This window comes from Apostichopus japonicus, chromosome 22, assembly GCF_037975245.1.
Source record: "Apostichopus japonicus isolate 1M-3 chromosome 22, ASM3797524v1, whole genome shotgun sequence".
Taxonomy (NCBI): domain Eukaryota; kingdom Metazoa; phylum Echinodermata; class Holothuroidea; order Aspidochirotida; family Stichopodidae; genus Apostichopus; species Apostichopus japonicus.
The window spans coordinates 23367334-23384630 of NC_092582.1; the positions used below are offsets into that span (position 1 = coordinate 23367334).

General features: G+C 34.3%; 2 protein-coding genes and 1 non-coding gene across 11 annotated transcripts in view; 2 read left to right on the forward strand and 1 right to left on the reverse strand.

Moving 5' to 3' along the window:
* The window catches only part of LOC139963680 (uncharacterized), a 242444-nt gene that overhangs the window by 158056 nt on the left and 67091 nt on the right, over window positions 1-17297 (forward strand). The window contains exon 8 of one of the 9 annotated variants that reach the window (XM_071964719.1): window positions 539-757. The exons of 7 other annotated variants lie outside the window; for them this stretch is intronic. The gene's annotated coding sequence lies outside the window, so the exon portion shown is untranslated. Of the gene's footprint in view, window positions 1-538; window positions 758-17297 lie in introns of those variants that run through there. One more of the 9 variants, XM_071964717.1, reaches the window with a different exon arrangement.
* Window positions 1189-1260, reverse strand: Trnay-aua (transfer RNA tyrosine (anticodon AUA)). Its single transcript has one exon. It is a non-coding gene; the product is annotated as a tRNA-Tyr (tRNA).
* Window positions 11555-17297, forward strand: part of LOC139963675 (nuclear receptor subfamily 6 group A member 1-like) — a 34361-nt gene continuing 28618 nt past the window's right edge. The window contains exon 1 of the mRNA XM_071964706.1: window positions 11555-12027. The gene's annotated coding sequence lies outside the window, so the exon portion shown is untranslated. The remainder of the gene's footprint in view (window positions 12028-17297) is intronic.

Consider the following 17297-nt stretch of genomic DNA (forward strand, 5'->3'; position numbering starts at 1 on the left):
ACACCTTCTTAAATACTTTCAATGAAACAAACGAAAAGAGCGGGGTAACTATTTAAGGAGTTTTCGATGCTCAAAAGTGTTTATCCCGGCAGGTTGCCATTGGCTACGGGAGTAAGGTCGAGTCTCCATTTTGAAGGCTTCATGTTTACTTCAAGTATATATATGTATTTGTGAGAATGAGAAGACATTATTTTTTTCAACCCTCATTTTACCGTGCGAACCCCGGTTGTCCCCGTGTCTCTAGCCTTCCCTGACCCGTCCCTCCCCCTCCCCCACCCCCAATTTCTCTTCAGGTCTGGACCTTACAATTTTCATGCCAATATCAACGTGTAAAGGTGCCAATAGGAAAGTACCTTATAATGGAAATCTTACAGATCAATTTCATGCTTACAAAGTCTTCAGCTTTCTCTCGTATACCTCGAGTCGAAGATGAAGCCCTGAAGGGGCGGTGCGCCAAGATCCGCCCCTTGTGAAGCTCTAGTCCGCCCCCCCTGAATGAGCCCGACTATAGATTCTCGTTCGGTGTATTTTCGCACAGAGACATCATTGTGACGTATTGAATCGTACACCGCGAGTAAACTCATCCATGCAAAATATGCACGCACTCAGTGAAAAACCAATAATGTTGCAACACCTCGGATGAAACCAAGAAAATAACATTGAGGATTTGGCGATTATCATAGAGAACCAGTGGCCGGAAGTGACGTAAGTTACTTTTGCTTTATTTTACAAATACGACGTATTAAGATGTAAACTCCGTATGTATGCATATATATATATATATATATATATATATATATATATATATATAAATGAAAATCGTAATGAGTTGGAAAATCAAGAACAGTGAAAAAACTTTCAGCCTCCACCGGGATTCGAACCACGGGCCTCCCGCTCTGTACGCGGACACCCTAACCACTAGGCTATGGACGCTGATTGTATGTCCAGAGGTTCGAAACCGGTAAGGAAGATCGTAATTCCACTGTAGGCGTTTGTCACCTATATCGAACAATACTAGTTCTGTTTTTGGTGACATATTTTGCCCTACTCTAGAGATCAAACATGATGCTATCCAACTCGAAAATCATTTATATATATATATATATATATATATATATCTATATATATATATATATATGTAATTGTAAACGTAATTAGTTGAAAATTTAGAACAGTGAAAAAACTTCCAGCCTCCACCGGGTTTCGAACCCGGGCCTCCCGCTTTATATGCGGACACCCTAACCACTAGGCTATGGACGCTGATTGTATGTCCAGAGGTTCGAAACCGGTAAGGAAGGTCGTAATTTCACTGTAGGCGTTTGTCACCTGTATCGAACAATACTAGTTCTGTTTCTGGTGACATATTTGCCTTACTCTAGATTATACCTATTCCAAGTATAAAAGCTAATATAACCTTTAACAATACTTTTGGGGCTTGAAACTAGGTCATTCTATATATAAATTTGCACGTCACAGATACATATCACTGATGTCATGTTCTAAATATAAGAATCATATTTGTATTTGAGGCAGTTGCAAGTAGATTACAATCTTTTTTTACCTCCAAGTAGAAGAAAAGGCCAGTTATTATCCTACTATTTCCTGCTGTTTTAGTATTACTATAACAAGTGCAGTGGTGTGCTCAAGGGATCAAGGTACGTACCCCACCTCCATCGTTAGTCTGGGAGGTGGCGGGGGGACGTTCAGTTCAGAGGGATTTTACATTCAGTCGGGGAAGAGTGAGACCACTCCTCAGTACCCAGGACATCCTGACGACCACCAGACCCCCACTCCCCCCTCACCCACACCCAACATGGGAGCCTGATTCCACTTCAACAAAGCTAGGACAACACCCCTCCTTTATAAAATCTCCGATAAGGTTCATGCCCTACCTAACGGGTTTTCTTTTTTTAAGCGGAGTGAAGGGGAGGGGTTAGAATTTGCACTCAACTTTTAAAATCCTTTGAACAAGTGTGGAGGAAGCTGATATGTACCTTAGTATTTCTAATGCTTACTCTCAATACAGTTAGCTGCTTGTGCGGGGAAATAGACTGCACTGACTATGAAAATTTGTTGTGGTACATGCTTTCATCAAGTTCAGGTCAAATTAAATATGACAATGGTATATGCGCATGCGTGCTAGGCTGTAAACCTGATTGTATAAAACATACTATTTGATTGGACGACAGGTTGTTCGTCTTAATTTGTTATAGTCCAAGAAGGAAAAAATAATAATAATAAGAGGGAAGAGATTTGCCTTAGATGAGCATAACAGAGACACAGCATAGTTTAAAATATAAATATATATAAATATAAAATAAATATCTTGATAAACGAAACAGCTATAGAAAACGTCACTCGCTCTCAAATCATTCTTCTCCCCCCCCCCCCGACCCCACCCTGGACTATGATATATCAAGACTAAAAATTCTGCAAAATAAAACAGAGGCCTATAAATATAAATATATATAAAAGATGGACAGAAACGTGTTCTACATTTATAGATTAACGGTTGACATCTCCCTGTTGAGTTAACAGCCTCTAAATGGTTCTGCTATAACATTTATGCTCAGTAAAGTTGAGTCGCATCCAATGATGTGTGTAAAATTGTTACTGTTTCAAAGTCATAACGTCAAATATAGCTTCGAGAGAGAGAGAGAGCCTGGGTTTCTCAATGGGTTGCTCAATACCAAGCCGACCTTGGACTCGTTTTACGCTGTCGTACTCGGTACTACTGTATATGCTTTTCACACTTCTCCCGGCCTCCCCGTTCTTTCATAATGCACTTCTCACCCGGTGAAAATTATCCAGCCAGCCTCTTGCTCCCGAAGTTCAAAGCGGCTGAAATCAAGTTTATGACGTCACTCGATGGGTTCTTTTTTTTTAAATCTTTTTTTTTTTTTAACCTTGACACAGAGTACTGGGTTCACGGGCGGACATAGAAAAAAAAACCGACGGTGTGGGATTGTTGAGTAAATCTAATCAACGAATTAGGTCAGCTGTGAATTATATTTTGGCTTTGAGTCCGCGGTGCAGCGAGGGTAGATTGAACCGTCGATATACTGCCTCGTAGAATTGATTGAGATGGTGTGCGCTGGCACAACGTCGATAAAGCCAGGTAACTTGGGCATGAAGTGACCAATCTAGATATCTCCTAATATTTAGTTCAGCAAATATTTGTTATCGAGACATTCCGAAGGTTAAAATATATTGCCGTGGGTACGGCATAGTTTGATGGTGTTGTAAGTCACACAATCGTCGTACAGGCTGTGAAATAACATTACAAATCATAGATGACGCCCCCCCCCCCCTCCCCTGTTGTTGCCGCATTTGTATGTATATATATATATATATATTATATTATATATATATATATATATATATATATATATATATATATATTAATATGAGATTATGATCAACCTTACTGATACGAGGTCTATAAGAGTGAACGAAACACAAAACTGACCAATTTGCAAGCTTCGGTCCATTGGTCAAGTGGTTGGTCAACTACAACAAATATCCAGCACTGGTCGGTATTGCTTAATATTCGGCGCAATTTCCTTAAAACAATATTGATTTCTGGTGGTCGCAAGATTGCTTCGAGATTAGACTTCAACCGGCAAACACTTGGTTGTACCAGGGCACTGATGCCCGCAGAAGCGAAAGGCGATTTAATACAAGAACAACAACATCGGAAACATATATTGTAATGCAGAAGAGATTGTAAGTAATGCATTTTGGTAATAATTATCATGAGCAATTAAATTAAGTGCACTCGCATTTCGTCAAAAATCATATATAAATTTCAATTTATGTATTTCCAAACATTTATCGTACATCTCTCGTACGTTTGTTCATGGATCGCACGTTCTGTAATATTGCAGTATCTATAGAAATTGTGCTCTTTTTTAACATTTTTTGTTTTTCTCGTTATGTGTTCAAAAAGTGCGATATTTAAAACTCTCATCACAATTCAGTGCCTTACTGAGGTAAGTCAACGTTCATTAAGTTCTCTTTAAAACAAAGACATATTTTGATATCCTATATTTTCGATATCCTATATTTTCGAGTTCCTCTATTTTTGATATCCTATATTTTCGATATTATTTTCGATATTATTTTCGATATCCTATATTTTCGATATCCTATATTTTCGATATCCTATATTTTCGATATCCTTTATTTTCGATATCCTATATTTTCGATATCCTATATTTTCGATGTCCTATGTTTTTGATATCCCATATTTTCGATATCCTATATTTTCGATATCCTATATTTTCGATATCCTTTATTTTCGATATCCTATATTTTCGATATCCTATATTTTCGATGTCCTATGTTTTTTGATATCCTATATTTTCGATATCCTATATTTTCGAGTTCCTCTATTTTCGATATCCTCTATTTTCGATATCCTATATTTTCGATATCCTATATTTTCGATATCCTATATTTTCGATATCCTATATTTTTGATATCCTATATTTTCGATATCCTATATTTTCGAGTTCCTCTATTTTCGATATCCTATATTTTCGATATCCTTTATTTTCGATATCCTATATTTTCGATATCCTATATTTTCGATGTCCTATGTTTTTTGATATCCTATATTTTCGATATCCTATATTTTCGAGTTCCTCTATTTTCGATATCCTCTATTTTCGATATCCTATATTTTCGATATCCTATATTTTCGATATCCTATATTTTCGATATCCTATATTTTTGATATCCTATATTTTCGATATCCTATATTTTCGAGTTCCTCTATTTTCGATATCCTATATTTTCGATATCCTTTATTTTCGATATCCTATATTTTCGATATCCTATATTTTCGATGTCCTATGTTTTTTGATATCCTATATTTTCGATATCCTATATTTTCGATATCCTTTATTTTCGATATCCTATATTTTCGATATCCTATATTTTCGATATCCTATATTTTCGATATCCTATATTTTCGATATCCTATATTTTCCATATCCTATGTTTTTGATATCCTATGTTTTCGATATCCTATATTTTCGATATCCTTAATTTTCGATATCCTTTATTTTCGATATCCTATATTTTCGATATCCTATATTTTCGATATCCTATATTTTCGATGTCCTATGTTTTTGATATCCCATATTTTCGATATCCTATATTTTCGAGTTCCTCTATTTTCGATATCCTATATTTTCGATATCCTATATTTTCGATATCCTATATTTTCGATGTCCTATGTTTTTGATGTCCTATGTTTTCGATATCCTATATTTTCGAGTTCCTCTATTTTCGATATCCTATATTTTCGATATCCTTTATTTTCGATATCCTATATTTTCGATATCCTATATTTTCGATATCCTATATTTTCGATATCCTATATTTTCGATATCCTATATTTTCGATATCCTATATTTGCATACGAGTATTCTCGATTGTCTTCATGTTATGATGATGAGGGTCTATGGGGGTGAATATCCGAGTTTGATCAAACGTATTTAAAGTTTAGGCCTACATACTCGGTATTTTTGGAACGAACATTAGCTAACAAACGCAAGAATTCGCTGTTTTAGTACTGTTGTACAATATAATTCATGCTGCCCTTACAGCCAGTTGGGACAATTTCCTATTGCCAATAGCTCTCTAAACTGTGCTCCAATATCATGCTCTCAAAGCACTGGTATTGACAGTACAAACAGTTCCTAACCTTGATCTGATATGAAACATGATATTCATACTGTTCGTACTGACAATACGAGTGCTCTGAAGCGGGATATGACACTATACAGTATGGACAAAAATTGTCCCAACTAGGAACTGGGTGGGCCCTTATGATGTAGTGATGAATATTCATGTTCTTCTTGAATGTGATAACAAGTAACAAATTGGCCACGCATGCTCACACAACTTAACACCTTAAAAACATTTCCCTCACTGACTTATCATACTCTAAACCTCCTCAATTTCTGGGTATAAATTTGGAGAGGGAAAAATGGGAAAAAAGGAAGAAAAAACGCTGACCATTCATAAATGTTTGGTTCAATAAGTCGTATCCTTTATAGTTTGTTTAGCAATCTTAAATTCGGGGCCACTAGTTTACTTACCATTGAGAAAAGTCACCCGGCGTTTTGCACATAGGATGAAAATCAGGCTAATATCTTACAGGTTTATCAATTCGGGGCTCTGTCCAGCTGAGCCCATCCCTCACTGACAATGTTGTCTTTATAAGACAAGTGCATATCACACTTCAAAGGAAAATCAATAGGAAATAAATAGGACACTGTAGACTTTGAAGAGCATGATGACCTCACAGACCAGCCAATGTGTTCCTCTCCCCCTGTATCAGCCATCTTGTAAAAAAAAAAATAAAAGAGAATCGAAAATTCAGGCAAACACCAATTTTGAATTAAACAAGGATATGGGCTTTCTCAAGTACAGCAATGAGAATATTTCCCGTGTGTCTTAATTTCTTTCTAATTGTGGCAACAGTTTGCAAAGTGTGACGTCATGTACCACGCTGCCACCATATTCCAACTCGCGTTACAAACTGTATTATAAATAAATTTATGTAAGATATTGTTGGATATGTTTCATGTTTTGTAATAATGGCACAAAACAGTCATTAAACCAAAAACCCTATTGCGTTGATTTTGGTAAAACTCGCAAGCTGAGACTATATCATTTCATTAACGTACAGTCCATTAGCTTCACTGACTATGCAAGTTTCAAATCAAGAAAACATGAAAAAGTCGGTAAAAATATCTGATTAGCGGGTTTGTGTATGATTCAGAGAGTGAACGCAAAAGACGTATCCGAGCAAAGACGTAACTGTATGTATATATATATATATATATATATATATATATATATATATATATATATATATATATATATATATATATATATATATATATATAAATATATATATTGAAGTTGCAAAGAGTTGAAAACTCCAGAACAGAGAATTGTGTGTGTTCCTCAGCCCTGAAGTTAACCGAATGGTCGTGTCCTGAACTGGCTGGCATATAGCAAACGATCCCATGACATTGGGAACCCTTCCACCCTTCCCTTTCCACTTTCCCTGTGCTTCCAGGGTAATTACACTGTATTTACATATAACACGAACTAAGAGTATGCTGAAGATTGAATTGATCTTTAACATATCAGGGCTATTGTATTAAAAAATTATCCTTTAAATAATACAACATAACAAAGCCAGATATCCCATTTTTTTTTTAAAGCTCATCGGGGTTATATATATGATAACCTACTAGTCAATTCTTCAAATTTGCCAATAGTGTGTTTTTGTTTAACCCTATTTGTAGCTCTTTAAATAAACTTCACTCTATATGGGTCAGTGTTGGTGCATAACACATTTTAATTGTTGTTATTTTGATCATAATAGTTGATATTTGATTTGAGCAAAAACCAGTAGAGGGCAAAAGCTGTTTAAAGGTCAGATCTTTTGTCAATAAAAGACCCTTACCCCCCTCGTTCAAGTAATCGTAATCGTAGATCATATCAATAATCAAAGATTTTACCTTTGCACTTTAGATGCCAGGCCAACTTAACCCGCATCGGACAAACCATGCAAGGTCAATCAATCGATAAGCATTTATTTAAAGTAGGAGGCTGTGTTCCAGATGAATGACGATTAAACTAAACAAGCTGGTCGCATTCAACTATTAATCATCAAACAACTCTTTTCATACCTTCCCTTTAATATATAAAACACAGGGGTTCTCAACATGTGGCTTGTACATATAATCAGGGCCTACGAAAGATTTGAATCTGGCCAGCAAAATAATAATAATAATAATAATGATGATGATAATAATAATAATAATAATAAAAATAATAATAATACTACTAATAATACTAATAATAATAATAATAATAATAATAATAATAATAATAATAATAATAATAATAATAATAATAATAATAATAATAATAATAATAATAATAATAATAATAATAATAATAATAATAATAATAATAATAATAATAATAATAATAATAATATATTACGGTATTCGAGACCAGGTTTAAGCCTTAGGATTGTCCACCTATACCGGCGGGCCATGTACGTTTCTGAATCTAAAATGAGTAAGATTTTGGTTCTAACTTGGCATTTGGCCCAACCAATGTTACTATCTGGCTTTCGCGTAGATTATTAATTGAAAACCCCTGGCCTGTATCCTTCCCTTAACCCCTCTTCCGAATTCTCCTCCGAATATATATATATATATATATTCATATATATATATATTTATATATATATATATATATATTTATATATATATATATATATATATATATATATATATATATATATATATATATATATATATATATCTATCTATCTATATATATATATATATATATATATATATATATATATATATATATATATATATATATATATATATATATATATATATATATATATATATATATATATATATATATATATATATACAAGTATTTGTTCACAAGCCCGGCACGAGTAATACCTCCGATTCAACGAGCTACTCGTCATTCCCATATACTGCCCCTTATTTTAACCTAAGTACTGTCCAGTCGTCCGAGGTTATTGACACACAGCCTAACACATGTTCCTCAAGCCTAAGTTTTATACCGACATAGAGCGGTCAAAAAGGTGAGACAGGGAGACGGTAAAGTTCAAAGCCTCGTTATGAAAATTAAAGGCCGAGGAAATCAGGTTGTGTCCATTGAATTAATCCATTGATAAGTGACCGTTTAATCAGCATCTGTTCTGTAGACTTCAATGTAACGTGCCTTTGTCAGGTATATTACGATCTCCATGCCATTATGGATTATCCAATGATTGCATGCTTGCAGATTTAGGGATATGCATATTCATATAAAGGCGTGCACAGATGACCAAACTGATATCTCTGTGAAATAATGATGTTTTATTTTAATCATTGTCCCGCAATAAGAAGCTTCACGATTAGCAAACTATTAACGGTGACTGGTGTTATTTAACAGTGATTCACTCTCTTTTCCCAAAATGACACTAACATATGACATATTCACATATATTTTCTTGTTTTATTATATTAATTTTTATATTAGTTTATTATTAATCGTTGGGATATTTAGTATGCAACATCTGTCTTTGCTTCAGTATATTGTCTCCTGTATTGTTCTGATTTTACAGGAAAAAAAAACTTAGTTACGAACTGTTAAGTTTGAATCGTGCCGTTGTTGCGTCAAAACAACCAAATAGCTTATCACCTTTTACGTGAAGTGTAGTCTGAATTTGTCCCTGTCTCAAAGAAGCTCTTTTATGGGCTTATTATTCACAGCGCCCCCTAAATCATCTCCTTGCGTATATCTTAGACGCGCACAGTATTAAAAGGATGAAATAGATATATAATCCACATTACTACAAACTCTAGTTACACTGAGCTCTCTATAATGTCCTTAACAAGTATTTGCTACCTCATACCCTAACCGCCCCCCCCCCCTCATACTACCCGCTCCATGCATCTCCCTGCCTAACTATGTCAGTGGTCATACTACATACATGCAGGGCTTATGGGCATAATCATGAAATAATACCGGCCAACTTGAAAACTGTAGCTCTTATTTGTCCATCTCATTCGTTGGCTTTTAAACATATATTTGACACACAAACTTGCCATTGGAGACTTTCATGTTTAGAAACAAAAGTCAGTGATGTTTTCTTTTACTTGAAAAGGAAAATACTGTTTATCAAAATATTTAAGTTAATCAATCAGAAATTCGTTAGAAATACAAATTAAGTGGAAAAAAAAGAATTCTTGAAAAACTATATACAACGATAATGACCATGGTATCTCATTTGTAGAATAAAGTGTTCTACTTCTAGTGGGGGAGACAAATGATGGTCTGCCGTTCATGCATATTGCAATTGAAAATGTAATATTTTACGTATCATGTACGGTAGCAGAAGATGTTGATAAGGTAATTGGTGTCTTCTGTGTAACAACAGTTAATATCATCAAGCTGGAGCGCAAATCAGTCAAGAAAAAGTCCATCCAAATGTTTTTCTTTACAAAGGGAAAGGACCTGAAAAAAAGTGTTCGAGCTATCCCCAATTCTGCTCAAAATGCGACTGAAGAAGTATGCCTACGTCTGCGTGTATGTGTGGTGTGTATGTTGTATATGTGAGTTTGTGCGTGTGCGTGTGTGGTTTTCTAGCTTTTATCAGAGATAATGATCAATGTTGCATCACCAGTCTTTATTCAACTTCATTTTAAGTAATTGTGAAATTTTTGCGAAGTTTTAATAGCACCTCGTTTTCGGTTCATTTGAACTGGAATGGCCTGGTATTGGACTAGCCTGCCCCCCCCCCCCCTTCCCTGAACTGACTATAGCCTATGCTAAATGATATACATTTGATAGTATACATTTGATCATAATTCAAACACCTCCGCGGAGTGTGGCCATTGGCTGTGGACGCTGCAATTGCCTGATATATTTTAACGCAGTAGCTTTCTATACTTACTGACGTCACTCAGACTAAGGTCTCATATAAACATAATAATTTGGCGATAACTTATTAACCGTTTAGTCCAAGACAACAAATTGTGTGTCCCTCAAATTCAATGTCATGTTTTGTTCTGTCATGTGAATACCTTACGGCTTATTCCTGGTTGTTTCTGATGCTATTTTCGTGGAGTACGGTAAGAGAATGTGTTTTCAGGCACCTTAATTATTGTCTTTTCCTTCTTCACGAATGGAACCAATTATTGCAAAAAACGGAATAGACATCTTTCAAGACCGAATTGATTAATACTGAGGCCGGCATTTTATTCCTAACATTTTGTTATAGGTCTCACATACACGTATACAAAATAGATTCGGAAATACTATCAAGCAATTAAATTTATTTTTATATTATTACATTCATCATTATATAAAGTGACATTTAATCCGGAGTGAAGTTGATGAGCTACGTCGTTACGGGAATTTTCTATCGATAATTATCCCACATTGACCACATTAAACGCAAAAACTGCTCTAATACTCCGTTGAAGTCATTCTGCAGCGTTCCCTCTCGGAAATACTTTAGTAAATACCTGCTCGCATTTTGTGTTATCCTCAACGCATCGACACTTCCAATTATTAAACTTTCCCTTGGTTATACGGAGTTCGATGGCTATGACCATTTTCCTGTATCGCCGTACTTCGCAAAAGCCAATAAGCCCTGCTGATTGTCTCAATACTTTCATACGGATGTGTCCCTTCTACTTTCTTTCATTTATATACATCACTTACTTTTTGATCGGAAAACTCTTTCTGTAGGAAACGCAAATCGGGTATTCACCTCCAAATGGCTTTCCTTAACGGTACGTGTTACACATACCCTTAGGTTGTGACAAAAACATGTTTACATTCTGTCAAAATTACTGATATTATTTGCACACCTACGGCCTAGCCGATGTATGCAGGATTCAGAACAATAAAGCTATTGCATATTGATATCCTTCTGACCAATCATATTGTCTTATATTTTCGAGGACGAGTGCGTAGGCGTGGCGAATCAGTTACAGGGATATGGATGTATGTGTGTCCGCGACCATTTAATCAGGTTGTGTATTTATAACCTAGTTTCTTTCTTCATGGCCAAAATGTCATTGCTCTGTGTATAGATCACAACAAATGCGTATGGAATGTCATTTTACTCCCAGCTTCTATGGTCGTCAAGGTGTTCACTTACAAGATTTTAAGCGCTACGTCAGGCCGTTTCACAAAAACAGCTTTTTTCGCCTGCAGAGCAGGAGATTGGTAAAGTACAGTGTTCCCAGTGGTAAACTCCTGGTGAATGACCGCGGGAGTAGATGGGCCAAGTTCACACAAGTTCAAGCACAGTGCGTTTGACATTTTCACTGCAAAACTGCCATACTTTTGCACTGAATTTTCAGTTACCGTTAAGAATTTCTCCATGCAACATCAGATTGTTTCGTTAGTGGAGGAATAACGTTCTTCATTGCTTCGCTTTTTCAGGTAAGCTCGTAATGATCACCATACGTAAGCCCTGTTCGTTGTTTTTTCACTTTGCTAAGTCGGAGGCAAAGCCTAACTAGTACCACTAATAGTATAGCATTAATGTGTGTGCTTGCCCTTTGGGATTGTTGTAAGTCTAGCACAGTTACCGTAGGTCTGTGCTACCCAAGTTCAAGGTCGATATTGTTTTTACATTTTTCCTGTTTCCTTTCGGTCTTGTGTTTGCTTCATATAGGGCGTATGTAAACTACAGTTAATGATATTTTTTGCAGCGAAAATTCATGTTTGTTTTCATTAGGAGGGGATTTGTGCGTCTAGTTGTAAATACCGAGTTAGCGGACACATTTAGCTATAGCCTAATTATGTAGGCCTAGATCTATCATAAATAGCCTAACTGGAGGACGAACAGATTAACTGTAGGCCGAGGGCTCACACACAGACTTAAGCAAATTTTAGGGGTTATGCGTAACACGTAAAGTAATATTTTTGTTGGGTTTTAAGTCTAGTCCGAAAGAGATAAAAAAAGGAAAAAAACAATACAAAATTATATTTCATGAAGTAGGTTATGTGCAGGCTGGCAGGTTACTATGTATTTACACGTAGTGTCAAATGTAGGACTAGGCAGTTTACCAAGATTTGTCAGGGTTGCCTAGAGCAAATTTACAATACAAAATGGTCATAGTTGATCTACAAATGCTAAGACGTATGCAACATATTCCATGCACAGAATGATTTTGTGGTATATTTATGCAAAGCGTATACCAAGATAATTTACAAGGTGGGAAAGGGTAAGGGGGGGGGGGGGTCGGGGGAGGTCATCGTAGCTATGCCGATTTGTCACCCTAAGATTTACTTTGGATTGGACACAAAATTTTCATTTTGGCATTCTATAAATTATTTACAAGTTGACTTATAAATCTGAAAGAAAAAAACAATAACGATAAATTTAATTTAACCCAACCAAGTTAAACATGAAATCTATATTTATAGCACTGGTAGTATTAAAGTGGAAATGTTATATGCGGATCACTTATGTTTTACCGTTTTGCATTGGTTGTTTTTCTTAACTGTATCAAATGAATTGAGAACAATATTTTATTTCACTGTATGAGGAGCCTCGTTCAATCCTTACATACAAGACTAGGTAGCTATTTCACTGGAACAGCATCATATTGCAAAATATGAAATGCTATGATATGTTTGTACATTTTGCTGGTTGTATCATTCGATACCAGATTGTTCCAAACTGCAGTGCAGAACATTCATTATAAGCCAAAGCCAGATATAAAGAATGTTAGTTTAAGAAACTGAAAAAAGGATAAAACCCAAAAATGAAGAAGAAATAATCATCATTGTTTAAAGGTCTTGATGAACAGTTCATTACAATTTAGAAAAATGAAAAAAAAAAACAAGCAAATATGACATTCGTTATCTGTCTAAATCGATGTTTCTTTAACATACAACTTTGCAAGTAACAGTAAAATGAATCAATCATTTTTGCATATATATTTGTTATCAATCAGTGAAATAAATTACATGTGAGAATTTTTACTTCTCGTCCAACAAGTTAAATAAAAATTCTGGAGATAAATCGTCTAAGTTTTTCGTCTTTCAGAACTCGCAAAAGTGTTAATAGTTTTTTTTATAAAATATTGTCCGATAATTCAAAACTGGAAAGTTCTATTTATAGTTTCTTAAACATGAAGAAAGTGAAAAAGGGTTAAACTCGAAGAAGTTGATTATTCTTGAACAATGCATTAGTAAGTCAGAGCTTTACAGTAATATACAAGCTGGCAGAGTGATGGGGAACCTCTCCACCTCACCCCACACCACCTCACCCGAACCGACCTCTCTTTGTGAAGTGGAACATTGTGTACAAAATATTTCATAATTCTGTGGTAAATATATAAAAATTATAAGAGATCCAGAGAACTTGGAAGCATTTCAACAGTAAAACCGCTCTGTCAAAAAAAATTCATTCAGGACTCTTTTTGGTTATGAAAAAGAATAAATAATTGTAATGCTGTTAGGTTGTGTGCAGACATTTAATTATTAAACTTGCATTAGGATATAGACAATAAATATTCTGTTGAATTTTTTACAGTACTTGGTTATAAACTCTTGTAGAAGTGAACTTCTCCAATTGTTCAACTCCCTCCTCTACGAATGGAAAAAAAAATTGTCTTTCCTCTCCGTTGAAAGATGGAACAACAAAATTGAGAATTTAGTCCAAGCTATGAACCTAGGCAGGCTACTCTACAAGGTTAATGGGATAATAGGGTTTATACTGTAGTTAATACATACATGTTAGAATTATGGCATAATGGAAATGAATAAAAATAAGAAAAAAACAAATTATTGACATCTTGACTGAATTATGTGTGATATTTGTGAAGCATATACACTGAATTAATGTACATGAAATATATTTAACATTTATCCGGGTATGTAGTCTCAAGTAGCAGCTCCCTAGTAGGGCAAGAAACCAAGAATCATCTTAAAAAGGGATACATTAGTTTGTATATATATATTATTAATGTCAGCATCAAAACATCAGAACATGCTGAACTTACAGTGATGGTCCAGGGAATGTTCTGAAAAATGTGGAAAACTTCAGTTGAATCATCACATAAAAAATTTAAAATAAGTAAAAACATGACTAAGATATTATAATTTTTCTTTGAAATTGTTGATTTTTATGGAAATAACTGTACACGTGTGATAAATAATCTTGGTAATTTAAATATATATCAAGAATTGAAATTTGAATTTGAAAAAAAAATTTAACGCACATTTTTACAGGTATTGCTCGTTAACCTGCTGTATCGTTAAAAAAAATAATCCTTACAAAATAAATCCTGAAAAGGGTTTTCTTAGTCAGGTCAATTGTGATCTTATTTTGAGTAATACTTGTTAAAATTGTTGGGAAGGAAATTTAAGAAAGTTGGACACTGGAATTGGGATCTACTAGTTCTGAACAAGTCAATATAAACCATATATCACACAAAGAATAGACCTAGGGGTCTTTGGATATATTTCTTCAAGAATACCAAATGGAACTCATGGGCTGTAGTCTCACATTATTGAAGCATGTTTTAGGGTTGTGTTAACACACATTAATGTACAGTTTAATTGTGTTCAGTTGTTTTACACTGTAGACTGAGTAGATGGTGCCTAAACATAACCAAATAAATAAGTAAATAAATAAAATTAATCCTTACAAAATTATTCCTGAACAGGGTTTTCTTAGTCAGGTCAATTGTGATCTTATTTTGAGTAATACTTGGTAAAATTGTTGGGAAGAAAATTTAAGAAAGTTGGACACTGAAATTGGGATCTATTAGTTCTGAACAAGTCAATATAAACCATATATCACACAAAGAATAGACCTACATGTCTTTGGATATCTTCCAGGATACCGCATGGAACTCATGGGCTGTAGTCTCACATCACTGAAGCATGTTTTAGGGTTGTGTTAACACACATTAATGTACAGTTGAATTGTGTTCAGTTGGTTTACACTGTATACTGAGTAGACGGTGCCTAAACATAACCAAATAAATAAATAAATAGTTAAATAAATAAATTGTTAAATAAATAAATAAATAAAATTACAGTACAGAAGAGTATATCTGAGTCCTTGAGTTTATAAACAAAGGAATCTGTCAATATGGTAAATTGAAATATATACTTTGAAAACATTTAAAATATAATCAAATCTGACATTTTTAAATTTAAAAAAATAAAATTGGGAAGGAAAGAGAAAATCTTAACAAGGGCTGTCAATTTTTGTAGAGCTCCCTTTGTTGTATTAAAACTTTTAAAAAGTTTTAAATAAAATACTATTCTATTAGGAAACAAAATCTGATTCAAACAGCTCTTAAAAGAAAAAAAAAATTGGAAATGACAAAGTTATCATTATTTATAGTTATAAATATTTTTATTTGATGGTTATTTGATGGATATTAAATAAAATGGTTACACTATCTATTTACCAGTGAAAATTTTAGCGCCTTATCAGTGACCAGAAAAAAAAGATATGATCGGAAGTGAGGACTGACTTTAAATTTGCCAAGAAGTTAAGAAATTTCTGCTTATATCATTGAACGTTATACATTGCATTCTTTAGGTTTGTAGAAAAAGTGAAAACTTTAAAATAGGAGCAAGGATGCCCATCAATTATCATGGGTGGTGTGTACAATTAATGATAGAGCTCTGAGATAAACAATTTTACCAAACAACTTTAAAAAGAAAAAATTCTAAAATATCTGTTTCTAGAGATCATATCACGGTTTTGAATCTTTCCTTCCCACACTAGAATGGATGGATGACTTGACGACCAACAAGTCTAAATAAGACATCGCTGACTGACATTTCTTGTGAAGTTTAAGTAATTATCTTATAACCATGTTTATTTATTTATTTTCAAAAGGAGGAAGGTTGTTTTGTAAATGCTGGAGCTACTATATAGTCCTTATTAACACACATGCATGCTAATAAACTGACAACCTTTTGAAGGGACCCTGATATATACACAGTTTATCTCGCAAACAGAGGAACCAGAGTTTTCGCCAGAAATTTGACGGAGTTGTTCTACTAAATAGTCCTTATGAACACATGTATGCTAATAAACTGACAACCTTTTGAAGGGACCTTGATATATACGCAGTTTATCTCGCAAACGTAGGAGCCAGATTTTTCGTCAGAAATTTGAAGGAGTTGTTTCGTCACAACGGTTACAGTCATGTGTCGACTATAAAAAGGTTGTGGTCTGTTTTGCCTCTCCCATTAACTGGCTCTGTTGATACAAAAACAGTGTAATCTCGCTATACTTTTAAATGTTAACTGGACCACCTCAAAATTATGGCTCCAATTTGCTAAAACAAATTCTACTCCCAAAATTCAAACGAAAATATCTGTGAAGTTATAAATTAATGCAATTTAAAAAAAAAATTTTTACTGCGAGTAAAACAGCTAACTGATACAGTGTCATTGGGAATTGGTTTCATACTCGGAATCTAGCGTGCTTCCCTAAGAGCCTGATCCTCTTGTACTACGTGGTCCAAACATTTGCCTAATTTATGAACGTAATTGTAGCAATTTAACAAAATCTTACAAACTCGTTGTAGATTGCCAGATCTGTAGTTTGCTTTATAGAACAGTGTTTTAGCATGTTTACAATGGATATTCATGAAACAACATCAAAAGTTCAATATTTTTTTTTTTTTGGAATTGCATAAATTTATGCTGAGCAGAGAGTCTGCAATTTG